Source organism: Maylandia zebra, linkage group LG19 (genome assembly GCF_041146795.1).
Source record: "Maylandia zebra isolate NMK-2024a linkage group LG19, Mzebra_GT3a, whole genome shotgun sequence".
NCBI classification, from domain to species: Eukaryota; Metazoa; Chordata; class Actinopteri; order Cichliformes; family Cichlidae; genus Maylandia; species Maylandia zebra.
In genome coordinates this window covers 13,318,981-13,336,083 of record NC_135185.1, presented here as the reverse complement: position 1 = coordinate 13,336,083, position 17,103 = coordinate 13,318,981, and the positions used below count along the sequence as shown (strand labels likewise).

The 17,103-nt window shown below is 40.3% G+C and overlaps 1 long non-coding RNA gene across 2 annotated transcripts; it reads right to left on the bottom strand.

The window, feature by feature from the left end:
• Positions 1 to 549: 549 nt before the first annotated feature.
• LOC101467309 (uncharacterized) lies at positions 550 to 5,251 on the bottom strand. 2 transcript variants are annotated; one of them, XR_013094513.1, is made up of 4 exons: positions 4,501 to 5,251; positions 3,634 to 3,701; positions 2,308 to 2,449; positions 550 to 878 (listed from the first exon to the last, which is right to left on the bottom strand). It is a non-coding gene; the product is annotated as an uncharacterized LOC101467309 (long non-coding RNA). The 2 variants fall into 2 exon arrangements; XR_001342399.3 differs by lacking the exon at positions 550 to 878 and adding an exon at positions 1,683 to 1,884 and having other exon boundaries at positions 4,501 to 5,235.
• Positions 5,252 to 17,103: the final 11,852 nt, after the last annotated feature.

Here is a 17,103-nt window from a genome sequence, read left to right as displayed (position 1 = left end):
CAAGTCATTGCCACATAGTAATGCCGGGCATCTCCGCATGAGAGCCACGCTCGAGTCTTTGTTGAGGTGCCAGAGTATGTCTTGAGTTTTGGGACAACAGGAGAGAATTCACCTAGACTAAAAGATGAAATGAGTTTTTAGCCTTGCTGTTGTTGTGCATCTCTTTAAGGTTATTAAGTCTCTTTGTTTCATTTTGTGTTACTTTGCACTGTTTTTCCATCTGTGCTCATTTTGTCTCTTTGAACCCATTTGTATTCATTTTGCAGCCTCATAATCGTTTGTAGTTACTTACCAAAAGATCTGGTGACTGTGGAGCACATTTGAGTACACTGCCGTGAACATTGCCATGTTCATGAGACAGTTTCAGTTTTATGACATTGTTCGTTGTCCTGCTGGAAGCAGCTGTCAGAAGATGTTCACCGTGGTCAGCAACAGTACTCAGGTAGGCTGTGATGCCCAGAGTGTGCCAGGATAATATCCCCCACCCCATTACAACACTAGCAGCAGCAGCAGCCTGACCCATTAATAAAAAGCAGTCCAGATCCATGCATTCCTGTCATTTATTCTTTAAAAAGAAACCTAATTTAAAGTTCAGGTTGGATACAAGCTTTTCAACGTGCGTTTCAAATTACATTTCGAATAGTAATACTTAAAATATTGTGACAATTTCAATTTCAGCCTCGAGTAGTTTTGACCTTGGGAAGATGAGATGGTAAAAAAAAACAAGCTGAAGCAAAAGCAGCATACAGAATACAAGTGAGAGCATAGCACTATAAAACAAGTATATCACCTTGAGCTAGTTCAAACAGCAGCAGCTTGACTTCTTGTTTATCAGATGTCATCACATCACCTCCGACATGACTGCTCTTTATTGGATCCTGCAAGGAAGACTTTACTGGTCATTTTTGGTCTCTTGCCCCGAGCTACACAGCAGAAAGCCTGGGTGTATGTGCTTACATAAAGGGGGGGTCTAAAATTTTGACGTCAGGGCCCTTGGACTTTAGGAGGGACCATAGATACATTCATGGACAGCAGCTGGATAGCGTAGTGGTAAGACTACACATCTTTGTAGTGGGAGTCACAAGTTCGATTCCTGCCTGGGGTGTCTGTATCCAGTAGGGTCCTAGACCTAGAAAGTGCTACATATGCTACGACAAGGAGGAGTCAGGACGCCAGAACAGTGGGGGTAATATCACAACCCCCCACTCAGAAGAACAAAGCGAGTCAGAAGATCTTTATCTTGGAGGAAGTCTAAGAAGCTGAAGATGGAACTGGAACCTACAAACCATCCTCCTGTTGTATCCCCCCTGTGGCTGTGCTCTAGCACCACTTCTCAGGCTCAGGTCACCCTATGGATTCAGGCAGTAACAATCAACTTTGGTGGAAGATGCAGAAGGTAGGTGTACTTGTTCATGTCTTGGCAGGAAACACGTGCTTTGACATGTCGTCACCTCCTTGGCTTAGGTAGTTTATCTTCTTGTGGTTAGAGTCCTCGTGATGTTTATGAGCACTATTGGTGTCCAGCTGATCTGAATAGCTAATATAAGTAACTTGCTTTAATCAAGCTGGGGGGGGGGGTTTCTGGGTTTTTTTTAACATAAATAAAATCAAGATTTTTAACCAAGTATGTTACTCAATAAGTTTGTGGCCAACAGAACAAAGAGCAAAGACCATGTTGAAAGCTTTATTTGACCTTCTTTGAGCAGGTACCAAAATCTGTCAGCATTCATGCACAAAATACTTCAACAAGCAACAGAGACTGCGATACCAACATTTTGAAGAAAGAAGCAAGTGAATACAGTGAAGAATGAAACACTGCAGCATTGCACTGTCTCTTTTCTTAGACGTGTTGACACGAAACGCTCCCCAGGTCCAAGGAGTCGGCTGCAGGTTTTTAAAAGAGATGTAAGTGTTACCAGCGTATGGATTTGGGAGCACAAAAAGGTAAAGGAGGGTTAGGCTGGGCACACATTAAGTTCTCTGCACACCTACCCTACAGATAAAACAGTGACTACAGCAGATTCAAGTCTAAGCAGACAGGGAAGGCTTTATCATTTGAAACCCACAATGCAGTAAGAGTAAAAGAAAAATAGAATAAGAAGCAAAGGATAAAAGCATGCTTTATAAACATTGATGAGATTATTCAAAATAGCAATATAAACATTAGTGACAATAATTATCAGGATCAGTTGTAAATGTTACCAGTTCAGTGTCACAACTTTTCCACAACTACACAAATAGTCCCTGAGAGCAGTGTGGGGTTGATCTTTGAAAAATACAAGTTTCCCAGTAAAACTGGAAACGTACTTTTGCTTTAAATTGTGCTCGCTTCTTCTGTTTATATGTTGTATTTGTTGTAACCTTTGCTTCCATGACGGCCAGGTCTCTCTTGGAAAATTAAATCTCGATGAGACTTTTACCTGGATCCATCAGCCCAAGCTGCGAAACACTGCAATTATAAGAAGACACCCATAAGTGATTACATCCAGGAAGTGGTTTTTTGTTGCACTTTTCTGTTTTTTTTTTAAATTACTGTAATTTTCATGTGCTAAGAATTTAATTTAACTGATTTAAGATCTCACTGCTTCTTACTTAAGGTTTTTTGTCTTTTTTGTGTACAAATAAATTCACATAGAAGGTTCAAACACACAGATCTGTTCATACACACTACTGACTATCACAGCATGACCAATAACGAGCCTTTAAAATACACTAATTACAGAGTGTACACAGTCTCAGTGGGTACAGTGAGTCACAGGCTCCCAGGTGGTGTGTTTTGGTTGAAAAGCTGCTGCTGTGGCACACTTCTGGATCATCTCAACACTTAAACATTTTTTTTAATCAGTGTGTGATCAAATATGGAACTTTTCCATCTTTTAACTAGCCAGTACTGAGACATTTTTTTTTGTAGTGTCTGTCCCAAATTACAGATCCTGATTCTCGTTGATGGTGAGAGAGACCAGTGAAATGTTCAGGCTTTTATCTTTAATAGTTTCTCAAATATTCGTGTTCGAGCATTGCCTCAGATTTCAATGTGTGAAAAACAGGAAGTGTGTCAATAAACAACTTTTCAAAATAATCTATCTTGAAAACTATGATATATGAAGCCAAAATTTCACAGCAATCATAAATGTTCAAAATTATTTATGCAAATCGATGGTCAAGCAGAAGGCTTGGTTGATTTGAAATGGAACAACCCCCTCTGTCCAATAGAGGCCATGCCCCCGCCCGGAAGCAAAACTTTGTCACTGTGTCCTCTGACGGTGGTTATCAAACCCGTGCATGGAAGAAGACTCGTTTAAAGACGAAAAATACAGAAACAATGCATCAAAGTGCATTCTTCCAAGATTTATGCATTCACATGGGATGAATCCCTGTAAAACTCCACATCAAAGACGGCTCCTAGATTGCTGACCGTGTAGCTGGTCAAATTAGGAAAAGCATGAAGTAAGCAGCTCTGCAGTGCAGAGCAGTTAACTAAACTGTGTGGCCCAAACACAACATGCTTAGTGCTGCTGGTGTGGGAAACAACAGCTGGGATTATTCTCCCTGTTCTGTTCTTATGCCACAACATCTGCTTTCTGTGGTTTTTTTTGTTTGTTCACACAACATTTTATGAATAAAATAGCTCACCTGTCTCTCCTCCACTCCTCAGTAGTTCCTCCCCATGCACAGTGGAGTTTTTCACTCTCAAACAGCCACTGAAATTACAAGTTGAGGGGAAGATAAACAAGCGTCTCCATAAACGCAGTTGCATGAAGCTATCATTTATTCAGACCAACAGAAACACTATTCTTCTGATTTCTTTCATTTTGAGAAGAGAGAAAAACATGAAGAGTAAAATATTGAAATAACATTTGAACCAAATAAGTCACTTCCTGCCACTGGAAATGCCTCCAGTCACAACTGTTAGAAATCCCACAATGCACCTGTAAATTTACAGGTCAAATAAACTACCACAAGCGCCCAGAACTGCTGTTTGCAGATGTTACTGCATTTGTGAAATATAGCCTGATTACTGTAAAATAATATATTATTTTATATATATATTGACATCACATCCTTGATGCCACTTTAGAGCCACAAGACCTTGTCAAAGCAACACTAACAAAACTATATAGAGGAATACCCATATTCCCAGGCACACACACTCTCACACACCTTTTGACTAGGTTGTTTCTGTGCACATTAGCCCTTTTTTTGTTTTTAGAAAAACAAAATATGCAAGAAGGATGGAATGATGGCTGAATGAGCAGAATGCCAGGAAAATCTATTCAAATTCTGTTGAATTTGCCAGGGATGTACTTAAAAATGTAAAATCTGCCAATAGACTACAATTACAATGTCACAACTATTTTACAACATACTGACTTAAATGACACATCACCAACAAAAGGAGTTGGTATCTACAGCAGGAAAATATTGATCTTTAAAGATGAGTAAGAGGCAACAGGAAAGAAGTATGTTACCCTATTTTAAGGGGAGAGGGGGTCGGCTTACCTTATTTAAAGTGAAGATCACAACATCGAGTTTTCTGGGATGCAAACATGTTAATCACCCTGTCGTTGAAGTCAAACGACACCAAGTGCTTTAGAGTCTAAAGCAATGCGGTGTCCTTCATCCAGGTGGCAGGCGATGTTAACTTTACCCTATTTCCAATGTGACTTGTGCTTCATTCGTGTTTCCTAATTTTGTCAGATAAATGCTTCAAATCCACAATTCCTTGTTGAATTCAAGCTGTGTCTCCTCCAAAAAGCAGGCATGGGACACAGTAAAGTGAATTCCTGCTTTCCGTTAGCTAGTCCTTTCGTTGAAACCACATAACACAAACTTTACGATTCTGTCGTTTGTGTTATTTGAACATCGTTTCGATGATGTGGTCCCAGTCTCTTAACCTTTTCGTCCAAAGATATAGAAGAAAATATACAACTAAGTAAATAATCCACTTCGGTTATGCTAACGCTCGTCGCTGCCGCCATATTGATTTCGCTTCCTGTCACTCGTTCGCCAAAATTCCCGCCTCTGGGCTGAACAGCAAATTAAGGGGCTGTGACCTGACGCCTGTCACTCACTACTCCATGAAGATGAATGGTAGCTGATGCTGCGGTGCATATGCTTTGAGAATTGACTATGTGCACGAGACAATGCTAACTTCCTGAATTTTGTGTTTTTGTTGTTTCCTTTATCTTTTCTGAGTTCTCTCCTTGTTACGAGAAAATATTGTTCGGTTTCTTTAAGTACCCCATGCACAGGGCAAACGAATTTTATTTGATTAATTTATTGATATTATTGGCTAAATTTCATATACATAAGTCGAAATTTTCTAACGCAAAACCATCCTTTCGGTACTTTTTAAATGAAACCAAACAATATGTTAAAACCATACAACATTCTCAAAATCAAAAAGCTGTCAAAACCATAAACCTATGTTCCCTGTTCAATATCACTGTCTATTTTGCTTTTTTATACGAACCCCCTGACATTGTGTTTGCTATTTTGTATTTGTATATCTGTATTTTGTGCTTTGTCAATAAAACGTATTAAAAAACAAAACAAAAACACAATGCTAACTTCCTGGTTTGAGACCGGATATGGGGTTGTGCATTTCCGGTAGCTTTACTTTGCGGTCAATCGCTACTGCGAAGATATACTCCAAAATCATGTCCAAAACTCGAAAACGGAAAGATTGCGTTAAGTTACAAAGAGCAGAAGGTGGGAACACTCACCACTGCTGTGTCATAAAAAATCTAATGATCAATTTTGACGTTTAAAGAGTTTAGATCGATCAGTTGTTTACATCACTCAACACAAGCAGAACTGCATCACTGCAGCAGAAGACACATCGTCCACATTCAGAAGCACATCTCTGTATAGTGACTGGTCTCATGATCTAAACAGGCAAATGTTCAGCATTCAAACTACAGGTGAAGAATAGTCAAACCAGATGTTTCCCTGTTATGTCGATATCAGCTAGTCAAGTACACACCTACACAGCATGTTAACAAACCGTGAAAAAAGCTACACAAAAAATGAATGATTGCTGGTAACGGTTTCTATACATTAGTATTTACGAAGGGTATGTTGTGGCTTACCTTAAAAATTACAGCGGTCCCTCGCTATAACGCGGTTCACCTTTCACCTCGCTGTTTCACAGATTTTTTTAGTGCAAGTTTGCATGCTTTTTTTTTTTTTTACATCACATTGTGTCCTGCGTCCTGATCGCTGCAGACGATCTCCTCCGTGACGTCTCTCCTGTACAGTACAGAATCGCTGCAGTGTGACTCTGAAGTGCAGTACTGTATGTCCACGATGTCCAGGAAACGTTTTGCACCGTCAAAAAATAAAATTGGCTACTTGATTTCACCTATCGCTGGTTATTTTTAGAACATAACAGCTGAGAAATATAACATTTGAATCCCTTTTCTCTTTTTCTCTGAGGCGCGGGGGAAAAATATCGACAAGTCGATGAACATCATTTACAGATATATTGGGTAAATGCCCGAGACATCTATAGACATGTAAATCGCCGCTTGATTCATTCATTTGCTTAACTTGTTTTAGACAGTAAACAGGGCGCGAATAGGACACCGGAAACAAAGCTCCCCACAGGAGTTTCCGCACCGGAAGTAGCATATGCTAACGTGCACATAGTCAATAAGCCAATGTAGCTAAATCCTGTGGGGGGGTTTTTTTCTTTTGACTATTTGGTGTTGTTGCTGCACTTCGTTACACCAGCGTTTAAGTAATCTGTTCTAAGATTATTTGAAATTTATATAAATATATTTATTTTTTATTGAAAAAGATAGGAGGGCTTAGCCCTGTCAGCCCATTCATACCAGCGGTCCCTGCCTGCATGTGTGGATAGCAGGGTGAACGGTGGCCTTGTCCCTTGCACACAGAGATTTCTTCCAATTTTATGAATATTTTGATGTTATTGTAACATAAATGATTAAATAAAATTCTTCTCATAGTGATAAAACATTATTCTAAATTCATTCCAATATTTTTAGAGGCTATTTCTTTGATGCTCTTTTTATACTCAGTCTTGCTTCTAAACCTAATTAGACTTGAGCTCTTCGTTTTCACAAAATATTGAATTTCTATGTTCTCTTGTGAATAAAAAATGGCCTTATTATAGTCACAGTTGCATTCTGTATTTATTTACAAGTTACGCAGCTTCACAACTGTTTTGGACCTGAGGTTGTGCCCTGCCAACAACACACGAGACCGCTTTGAACACCTTAAACTGACACCGATTTTTTTCTGTTAATAATTAGAGTTTTATTTATTTATTTCCCTCAGCCATTACTGAAAATTGCTTTCCAGGGGAAGAATATTTTTTCTTTACATCTTCAAATCATCATCTTGTTATGAGAGGCCTCATTAGCCTAATGATGGAAACAAAGAGCAAAGGCATGATACTTTCAAGGATATTGAAAACCTCTTCAAAGCTGTCTTCTAAACCTTGCCCTACAGAACAAATGTGCCCACGTGGGACAATAAAGTCAGGTCCATTAAATTGAATACCAGAGAGCGCTGTTATGACGTACAGCTGCTAACCTGTTTTAATGCAAATGTGCAGATTGAGATTTGAGCGTCTTTTTGATTGAGTTTGTAATTGCTTGTTCCACCTCATTGGCTTTACCTGATTTAATAATTCATTATAACAATATGCCTCATAAACATTAGAAGGGGAAGTTGGTAGTTGATAGTCAGATGTGGCTTTTCTCAAGTGTTCACTTACTCATTCTCTGTTTGAGATGCGCACATGGTACCTCAGGGGCTTTCCTCACTCGGTGATGACCCCACTGACGACCGTGTTGTCTGAACTGAACCGCTATGAACATCTGCGCCAGCTGCCGCATCTCTTTCATGTAAGCTAGCTTGAATGTAATGCTTCTGTACTAACGCCAAGGAAATCTGCTTTCAGGCCAACTAGCTAGTAGTAGTAGTGGCTATCTTCTGTCCCACTTATGCCCCACTGGATTCACGGACACTTGGTTTGTGGCTTTGCTGTTAGTCCACTAATAATATGGTGCCAACAGCTTTTCTTAAAGCTGCACTAATAATGACTGTTTTTACATTAGAAGTTATAAAGTCTCTTACTGCATCGCTAAAGGGGATGATGTGGATGATGATTGTCCTCCTTCAGCCGGTCCCTTTAAGGGCCACCACAACAGATCATCTGCCTCCATCTCACCCTATTGCATCCTCTTCTGTCACACCACCACCTCTACATGTCCTCCTTCCCTACATCCATGAATCTCCTTTCTAGTCTTCCTCTTTTCCTCCTGTCTGCCAGCTCTATATTCAGCATCAATATAGCCACTGTCCCTCCTCTGCACATGTCCAAACCATCTCAGCCTTTCTTCTCTAACATTGTCTCCTAGTCGTTCACCCTGAGGTGTCCTTCTTATGTTCTGATCCTGTTCATTTTGGTCACTCCCAACAAAAATCTGAGCATCCTCACCTCCTGTCTTTTGCTCAGCACCGCCACCTCCAAACCATCCATCATAGCAAATCTCAATAACATATCGCAAGCCTTCCCTTTCACTCTTGCTTGTATCCTGTCACAAATCACCCTTGACACTCTTCTTCACCTTTCTTGTGCAATGTTTGTTGCTTTCATATTGTTGGCTCCAGGTATTTAAAGTCGTCGACCTTGACTATAAGTTGTGGATAACTTTAAGGCCTAAAATCCTCCTGAAAACTGAGGAAAATACTTTTTTTTGCGATGTCCTGCGACTTTAAACAGGTCATCCCCTTTCTATAATTTTAATGGGATTCACAGGGACTGAAAATATTTTGTAGCCTTAAGTGGCCACTCCAAAATTTGCTATTTTTGACACCTCGGTGCTAAGTACATTTTCAGTCTGAGGTTGCTGCTTGCTAAAGAAATTTCAGCGTTGTGTTTATGGGCTCATTTGATGCCTCCAAGTCAACAAAAAGGAACAAACCTACAGAGAATTATCACCCATCTCACAGACATCTCCTAGACGGGGGATAATTCACAGTCAAAGTTAACAACAGTGAGTAAGCTGCAGCCACACATTTACAGATATTTTCTGCAGGAATGAGTAGAGACCAAAGTAGCTGACTAAAGCACATTTTAACCACTGATATTAGCATTTCTGCTTCTCAGTGGACGTTATGAAAGAGCAGATGGACGTAGAGAATCTAGATCCTGCTAAGGTCAGTCCAGTGCAACTCTGAATGTGACAACACTCAGTACTAGCAGAAAATGTTTCAAACCAGTCAATTCTTTCAGGAAATTACACACCTTCAAGACCAGAAGGCATGTCAAGCCACTGACCGCTTTCTGTGGCACATGTCAGACTTATCTCTGGCAGCGAGAGATAAAGTCTGCAGGTTCATCCAGACAACCCACAGATGGCATTGACACAGCTTCATCATCTCAGGAACGCACACACACACACACACGGGCTTGCATTGTTGTCTACAAAAGGCAATTTCAGCAGAGGTAGCCAGGGTGCTAAAGGGTGCACAACTCTTTGCTGGCAAATGTCATACGGGAAAGTTGATTCTGCTCATTCGTGTGAATCATTAATGAAATGAAGGTCTGTGGAGGGTAGGGGTGCACATCTTCACACTTTAGCTGCAGTTATAACCTTCCTCCCAAATCCTCTCTTTTTGCTGATTTCATCCAGACTGGTTGGTTTAGTTAAACATCTCTCAAGGCACAACATGAACTTTAGATATGTCTGCTATCACAGCTTGTTCCGTGACCCACGATTATTCAGATTTATGTAAAAGAGAACGTGAGATGTTTTATCCAAGGAGTATTTGCATTAAAAGCCTTATGGGCTAATCACCACTTCTTAAATAGTGGATATGAGCGATTAAGAGGGGAGACTCTTATACTCGATACTATCTCTGCAACTTCATTTAGTATTTTCGTCCGAGGAGTTCTGACAAATGTCCTTAGGAATCATTATCAAATATAGAGCTCTGCTGAGAACTCAAATTGTAATAGGTACTCCACGTGTAAGCAAAGGCCTTTAAAAACAAACAGTTTTGAGTAAATTAGATTATGAACCCAAGACACACAGGCAAGAGACTGCTAAGTCTTAATTCCTTTAGACCTTAGTGCACCCGTTCAGATTTGAGCATGAAATTTTAATGGACTCACTTAAGCACTAAGGTGGGTATCTGGCTCGGTGCAGTGCTGTCTCAGAGCCCATCTTTGTAACAGGCCGCTGATAATTTATCCTCTGGAGTCGCACGCTTCCTAAATTGTCCCAGAGAGCTCCGTCTCACGTTGTGTTGTTTTGTCCTGGTACAAACTCCCACATGGCAATAAAACTGATTAATTACATCTATACAGTTATCTTTGTGTATCTATCTATAAAGATATATATATATACCTGCAGACAACATCTGAATATCTTTGACCTTTACTTTTGGCTGTGTGTTGTGATCATTGAAGATTTAAAGGTCATATCAAATAAATGTAACGTTGACCATTTGTTTCTTTAGAGTAGGGCACTGACCCCTTATTTATGTAGTATTAGCAATTGCACCAAGTCCATTTCGTCACTGTTTTAGACTTTAATTTGAACTTTTCTAACACCCATGGCTGACTTCCATTACACTTTTATTGACTTGGACCCCACAAGGGGGAATTGTATTTGGACTTCTCGGCGTATAAAACTTAAAATAATGACAAAATACACAGAAATGCTTCAGCTGGGGATGTTGGACACAAGGATTGTGTGCTTTCAACGGTTATTTCTTGTGCCATCGAACAGTTTGGAAAAGGCAAGACAGATAGAGGGAGGCTGGCATATAACAAATCTCCCAGGGGAAAATTTTGAATTTAGAGCAGTATGAGTTCAGGGTTGCGTCTTAGCCAAGAGACTCAGCAGGACGCCACTTAATCCATCTCGGCTGACAAACACCTATCAATAATGAAAGTGCCGGAAAATGGAGTGGGTGATTCCTTTCGTCAACTGCCAGATGATCGAGACATTTGACTTAAGCAGGAAAATGGAGTGCGACACTCGTCTACATGCAATAAATGCATTTCCAGCTCTTCACATAAGCATTAGCTCAGGATCTGTCACTTTAAGTTTGTGGAGTCGGAATGCTTGTTTATTATCACTGTAATAACCCACTCCACCCAGCTTTCCTTTCAGCCTGATGTGTGGCGGGTCTCATCTGCAGGCATTGGAGAGGTGGTGTGGCTCATTTCCAATCAGTGACATTGGTAACACCTGAGTGCTCAGCGTGCCAGTGCTCTATAAAAGCTCTCAAAGCTCAGCTGCTGGGTGGCTTTCCTTCCTCAGACAACCCATTGAATTTTGTTTTAGGGTTTTCATTTTGAAAAACACATCCACATACAAAAAGCAACAGATGGCAATATAAAACTAACTGTACAGAAATGTCATTCTAACAAAAAAAAACAACACGACACACAGTCTGACATCAGAAAAGGAAATGACGGTGAACAAATTTGACATTAAAAGGCAATTGCACAAATGTCCACATATAAATGCAGAGATGAAGTTTCTGAAAATGTTCACCTCTTAAAAAATTCATTTTCGTTGACCTAAAGCACTAGTTACAGTGTTGTGAAAAAGGATTTATCCCTTTCCTGATTTCTTACTCTTTTTTTCCCCCCCTCATATTTGTCGCACTTAATTGCTATCTAAACCTGCCTGGCCCTGTATGAAAAAGTAGTTGCCCCCTAAACCTAATAACTCGTTGTGTCACTCTTGGGAGCAAGAACTGCAATCAAGCGTCTGTGATAACAATGAGACTTTCACATCACTGTGGGGGAACTTTGGCCCAGTCTTCTTTTCAGAATTGTTTAAATTCAGCCACAGTCGAGCGTTCGTCCAGAAAGAATGGGCTGTTTAAAGTAAAAAGTAAGTAAGTAAAAGTTTATTCATATCACTTTTCACAGACATATGTCACAAAGTACTTCACAAGAAAGGTAACAAAACATAGTACAGACATAAATACATCATAAAAACTCTGGTCTAATTGAAAGCTTTTTGAAATGAAAATGGCCTTTTAAGGTCTCCACTGAGTCCAGACACCGTAGAAATAGAGGAAGTGCAGTCTTGGTGCAACAGCTTGGAAAGATCGGTCCCCTCGAGTTCTGAAACAAGTGTGGGGGACCACTAAAATAATAATAATAATGGATTGGATTTATATAGCGCTTTTCAAGGCACCCAAAGCGCTTTACAATGCCACTATTCATTCACTCTCACATTCACACACTGGTGGAGGCAAGCTACGGTTGTAGCCACAGCTGCCCTGGGGCAGACTGACAGAAGCGAGGCTGCCATATCGCACCATCGGCCCCTCTGGCCAACACCAGTAGGCGGTAGGGTAAAGTGTCTTGCCCAAGGACACAACGACCAGGACAGAGAGCCCGGGGATCGAACCGGCGACCTTCCGGTTACAGATACGCTTCCAAACCCCTGAGCCACGGTCGCAGTTGTGATTCGATGACCTCAAGTTACAAGAAGAGGTATGACTATGAATCAAATCAGCACTATACAGAGGGGCCTGTCCCTGTAGTGCTCTGAAGGTTAAAACTAAAATCTTCAAATGGAACCTAAATCTGATTGGTAGCCAATGTAGCAACTTTAAAACAGGAGTTATATGAGCTCCTTTTTCTGAGCAAGTCAGTAATCTGACAGTTTTGAACAACCTGGAGACGAGCCAGCCCTTTCTTGTTTAGACAGGTAAACACACTGTTACAATAGTCCAGTCTTGTAGAGACAAAAGCATGGATTATCAAAAAAAAAGCAGGTTACAGATTTAAGTTCTGCTCCAAAGAAAAAGCTTCATCAAAAATGACACCTAGATTTCTGAGGTTATGCCTCTGTGAGGGACCTAAATCACCCAGTCGCTGTTTAATATTGCACTGTCTGGTGCAATATTAAGCTGATTGTCATTAGCAAAAATATCAGGAAACTGCCGTATTATCTGGCCTAAAGGAAGAATGTAAATTAAGAACAAAATAGGTCCCAGCACAGAGCCCTGAGGAACTCCACACAGCAGCTCTGTATATTCAGACGTCATCTGGTTTGCAGACACACTAAAACTCCTAAAATCAACCCAGGTATCGTAATCATATTCAGTCCAGACTTTGACTAAACCACTTCAAAATGTTTTTTAGCCATTCAGAGGTGGGCTTGCTGGCATGCTGCATAACCCCAGTGTGCTTGAGTTTCATAGTACAAACTGATGGCCGGACATTCTCCCTTGGAATTTTCTGGTAGAGAGCAAAATTCATGATTTCATCAATTATGGTAAGCTGTCTAGATCCTGAAGCAGCCCCACACCATCACACTACCAACACCATGTTTGACTGTTCGTATGACGGTCTCTTTATGAAAGTTGTGTTAGTTTTACACCACTCAAACCTTCCAGAAAGTTGAGCTTTTATCTCATCACTCCACAGAGTTTTTCCCCAAAGTTTTGGGGCTCATGAAGACATTTTTTTTCTTAGCAAATATAAGACGATCCTTTGTGTTCTTTTTGATCAGTAGTGGTTTGCAAACTTTGCCCAGTCTTTTTCTAATTGTTGAATCAGGAAAACTGACCTTAACTGAAGTAAGTGATACCTGCAGGTCTCTAATGAAGTAGCTGGTGGGCATTTGTTCAGTGAGAGAGGTTTTCAGGAGTGTTGCTGAACCTATTAAGTTCCATCTGCTACACAGTTGTGTGTTTTTATGCAGTTGCAGCATTTCATATGTTGCCTTTGTAATATTTTGAATTAAAAATGTAGAAATTACTATGTTGTTTTTCCTTTACATTTCACACAGACATATGATTTTACAAGGTCTGTAGAATTTGTAGAGTTTGAACAGTAAACGCAATGCACTACATAGTTAAAACTGTAAAGACTGATTTAAACACAGCCTGGAGAAGGCTGGTCTTACCTATGAGAAAGCAGTTCTCGAGGAGTGACTTACTTTGGTGTACAGTGTTATGTAATCCATAACATTATGGGTTTCTGGATCAAAAGTTACTCCTAAAAGCAAGAAGGAACTGTAGAAAAAGAGATAAATGGTATGAATAGGAAGCCAGGAGAAATGCAAGAAAGCATTGGACCTTAGGGTGAACTTGGAGGAACCATGCCCCTCTTATTGTCTGCAGAGGATTACCGTCTGATTACTTTCCAATTTGAACAGAAAAGGTTTTACAGTACAGAAAAGATAGAAGCTGAACCAATTTACAGCAGATTCCTTAATGCCAAGCAGAGAATTCAGCCACACAAAGGCTGCCCTAAGATATGGAAGGATTAAAACAGCAGTTTCACCTAAATTCACTTACCTTTTAACATTGGATACCATAATCAGGGGAAAACTCAGTTCTGGGTATTGTTAAAAAACAGATAGAAAAGTTTAAGAAATCCCTTACGTGTCAAAACAGCAAGTTCACCTCACCTGCTGCCCCTGGAGGAAAACTTTAAAACTTTGCAGACAGTGACATCTGAGATGTTCCAAGTTCACCCTGACAAACACCCCTTAGAGGGAACAAGAACAACACTTTGGGAACATGTGCATCATTACTCTACAGTCGCCAGGGACAAAGGAGGGTCAGGGTGAAAGAAAGTACCCCACCAGCAGCGATCAGTGATTTAGGCCAGGCATCTGAGCACAACTGGTTTTGGTGAAGTATTATTTTCAACACCAGAAATATGCCTACATTATAAACCTGTAATGTAAAATGCAAACTTAGGAAAATGAGCACAAAACTGTGGGAACATGTGCATCATTAGTCTCCAGTCAAAAGGGACAAAGAGTGGCAGAATCTAGCCTACTGGGAGCGATCACTGAATAGGGACAGGTTTTTGAACAAACTGGTTTTCATGGAGGATTATCTTCAACACCAGATATAAGACTAAAAAAAATATATCCGCAATATAAAAAACACAACCCGAGAAAAGCAACACTTTTAAATATAATATCAGAGGAAGAAAGTCACTTTGAAGCCTTGAATTAGGCTTTTTCAGCATCACAGAAGTTAAAGATGGAAGAGTGAGATCCAGCACGATGCGCTTGGATTGGAGAGCGCTTTAAAAATAACTGATTGATGGTTGGACGTCTATTTCCTTCTGCACTGTGGAGCTTTGACCAGATGTTAGGACTGCATCACACTTGGATGGAATTTTCCCTTCAATCTAAAAAATTTATTACATATCAAAGTTTAAAGTACTGAAATGTAGAGGTGACATACAGATACCTTAGTCTTATTAAAGTCTGAGCTACAGCTTTAACAAGACTCAACTCAGAAACAGTAGTAGATGTGAAGCCTGTCTGCCTGCTTTAGGTTGTGCTGTGCAGCCTGTCATTTGCTGTGTTGGGTTTCAGTCCCCTGCAGCCCCGAAATTTCAGTAAAACAATAGTAATACTACTGCTACTCAGTACTGATATTACTTTTAGATATTGGTTTCTGCTTGTTTTCTTTACACAGTACAGTTCTTTACACAACCTCTTAGTTCTAAGACCAAAAGGTGGAGAGCACCAGGTATTTAAACCCTAGTGGAGGTTGTCCATTAGGTGGTCGTTAATCATGTATTAATCATGTATTAACCTGTTAATCAAGCATACCATTACATGAGCCAAGGGGTGAAAAGGTGTGGAAAAAAGGTGTTGGTCATTACCACCTGAGTTTTCAGGTGAAAGCACTTTGACACCTATTATGTATCTTATCTGTTGAAGTCACCTGTGGGTGGGGGCTGAGGTGCCTGGGTAGGGACCTCAAGACTGTTGCTAGCTGGTGTTAGTGATGGTCGTTCACAGTGGAAATAGATGGCCTCTTTTACTCCTGTAACCATCTGTCTTCTCTGTCCAAGATGTGAGCATTGGCATCCTTGAAAGAGTGACCTTTATCCTTTTGGTGCAGATGTGCGGCTCAGTCTTGTCCTGTCGAGGAGGCTCTTCCAAATTGTGCCATGCGTTTCTGAAATGGCTGTTTGGTTTCGCCTTGGGATGAACCAGTTTTTGTCTAAGGAGCATGGCACGGTATTTGATTTGAGCCACTTCCACCCTAGTGCTCAATATCATCTTTGCTGGTCTTGTAATGTTGTAATGTTACCTGCAACAAATTCAACAAAGGTCCCAAATAGATACCGTTGCTTTAGTTACATGGTACCAGATGCATTTAATGCATCCCTGCAAAGTTGTGGAGCTTTTGCATATTTACTAACTGAAGGAAAACACCCTGTTATCCAGGTCAGTGCTAAATTTGATTATGATTAATTGTTTTAGAATTATAGGTTTTTGCACAGAGAAGGGAAAAGCTTCTTAACTCTTAAATACAATACTGTGCTTATTTCATTATTTATTTATTCAATGAAGTAAAGTACGTTTTTATAATTCACGACATGGCCACCAAAGGGCGATACCGATGGCTGCATCAAGCCTTCTGTTTCTATTATGTGTATGAGATAACGGATCTTCTATAAACACTTTCTAGATGAGTGTTTAGGTTTAGTTACTACTTTCAGGTAGTACTGAATAAAACACTGAGTCCATTCTGTCGCTTTTTTCACTTTACCAACTGATATTTTGCCCGTCATCGCGCACCTGCTAATCTCTTCACGTGGCCCACCCAACAGCAAGACTCTATAGAATTCATCCAGGTTTCATTTCTTCTTTCTATCTGCATTTGCGCTTTTCCTTCGTGACATTCAATCATGTCTCCTGAGGGAAAAAAAGAGGCCTATCCCGGGGTGCTCCGTGCTATTCTCGGGTTCTCTGTGGTCTGTCTTAGAGACGTGTTTCTTTTTTACTATTCCCTCTGAGAAAGAAAGTTTTTCGTGTTGTTTGTTTTGCCTCGACTTATTTTTGGAGTCCTATCAGTTTAGGTTGAGCACCAATAAATAGATAATGGTGCTCCAGTGGGCTTAAGTGGTAGTTCTTACTGAGGGCAGAGCTGCACGGGTTTTCTTTAATATAAAATACAGAAATGTATTTTAACATGTGAGCTGCTTCATCTATGCACAGCCTTTTGACCTTTGCAGTTCTGCCTCAAGAAATGTTTACCTGAAACTCAAGGCTGCACACTCAACTCCACAAGGCCTGCTGTATTTGCAGTAGCAGTAATAAGTTGGAAAGC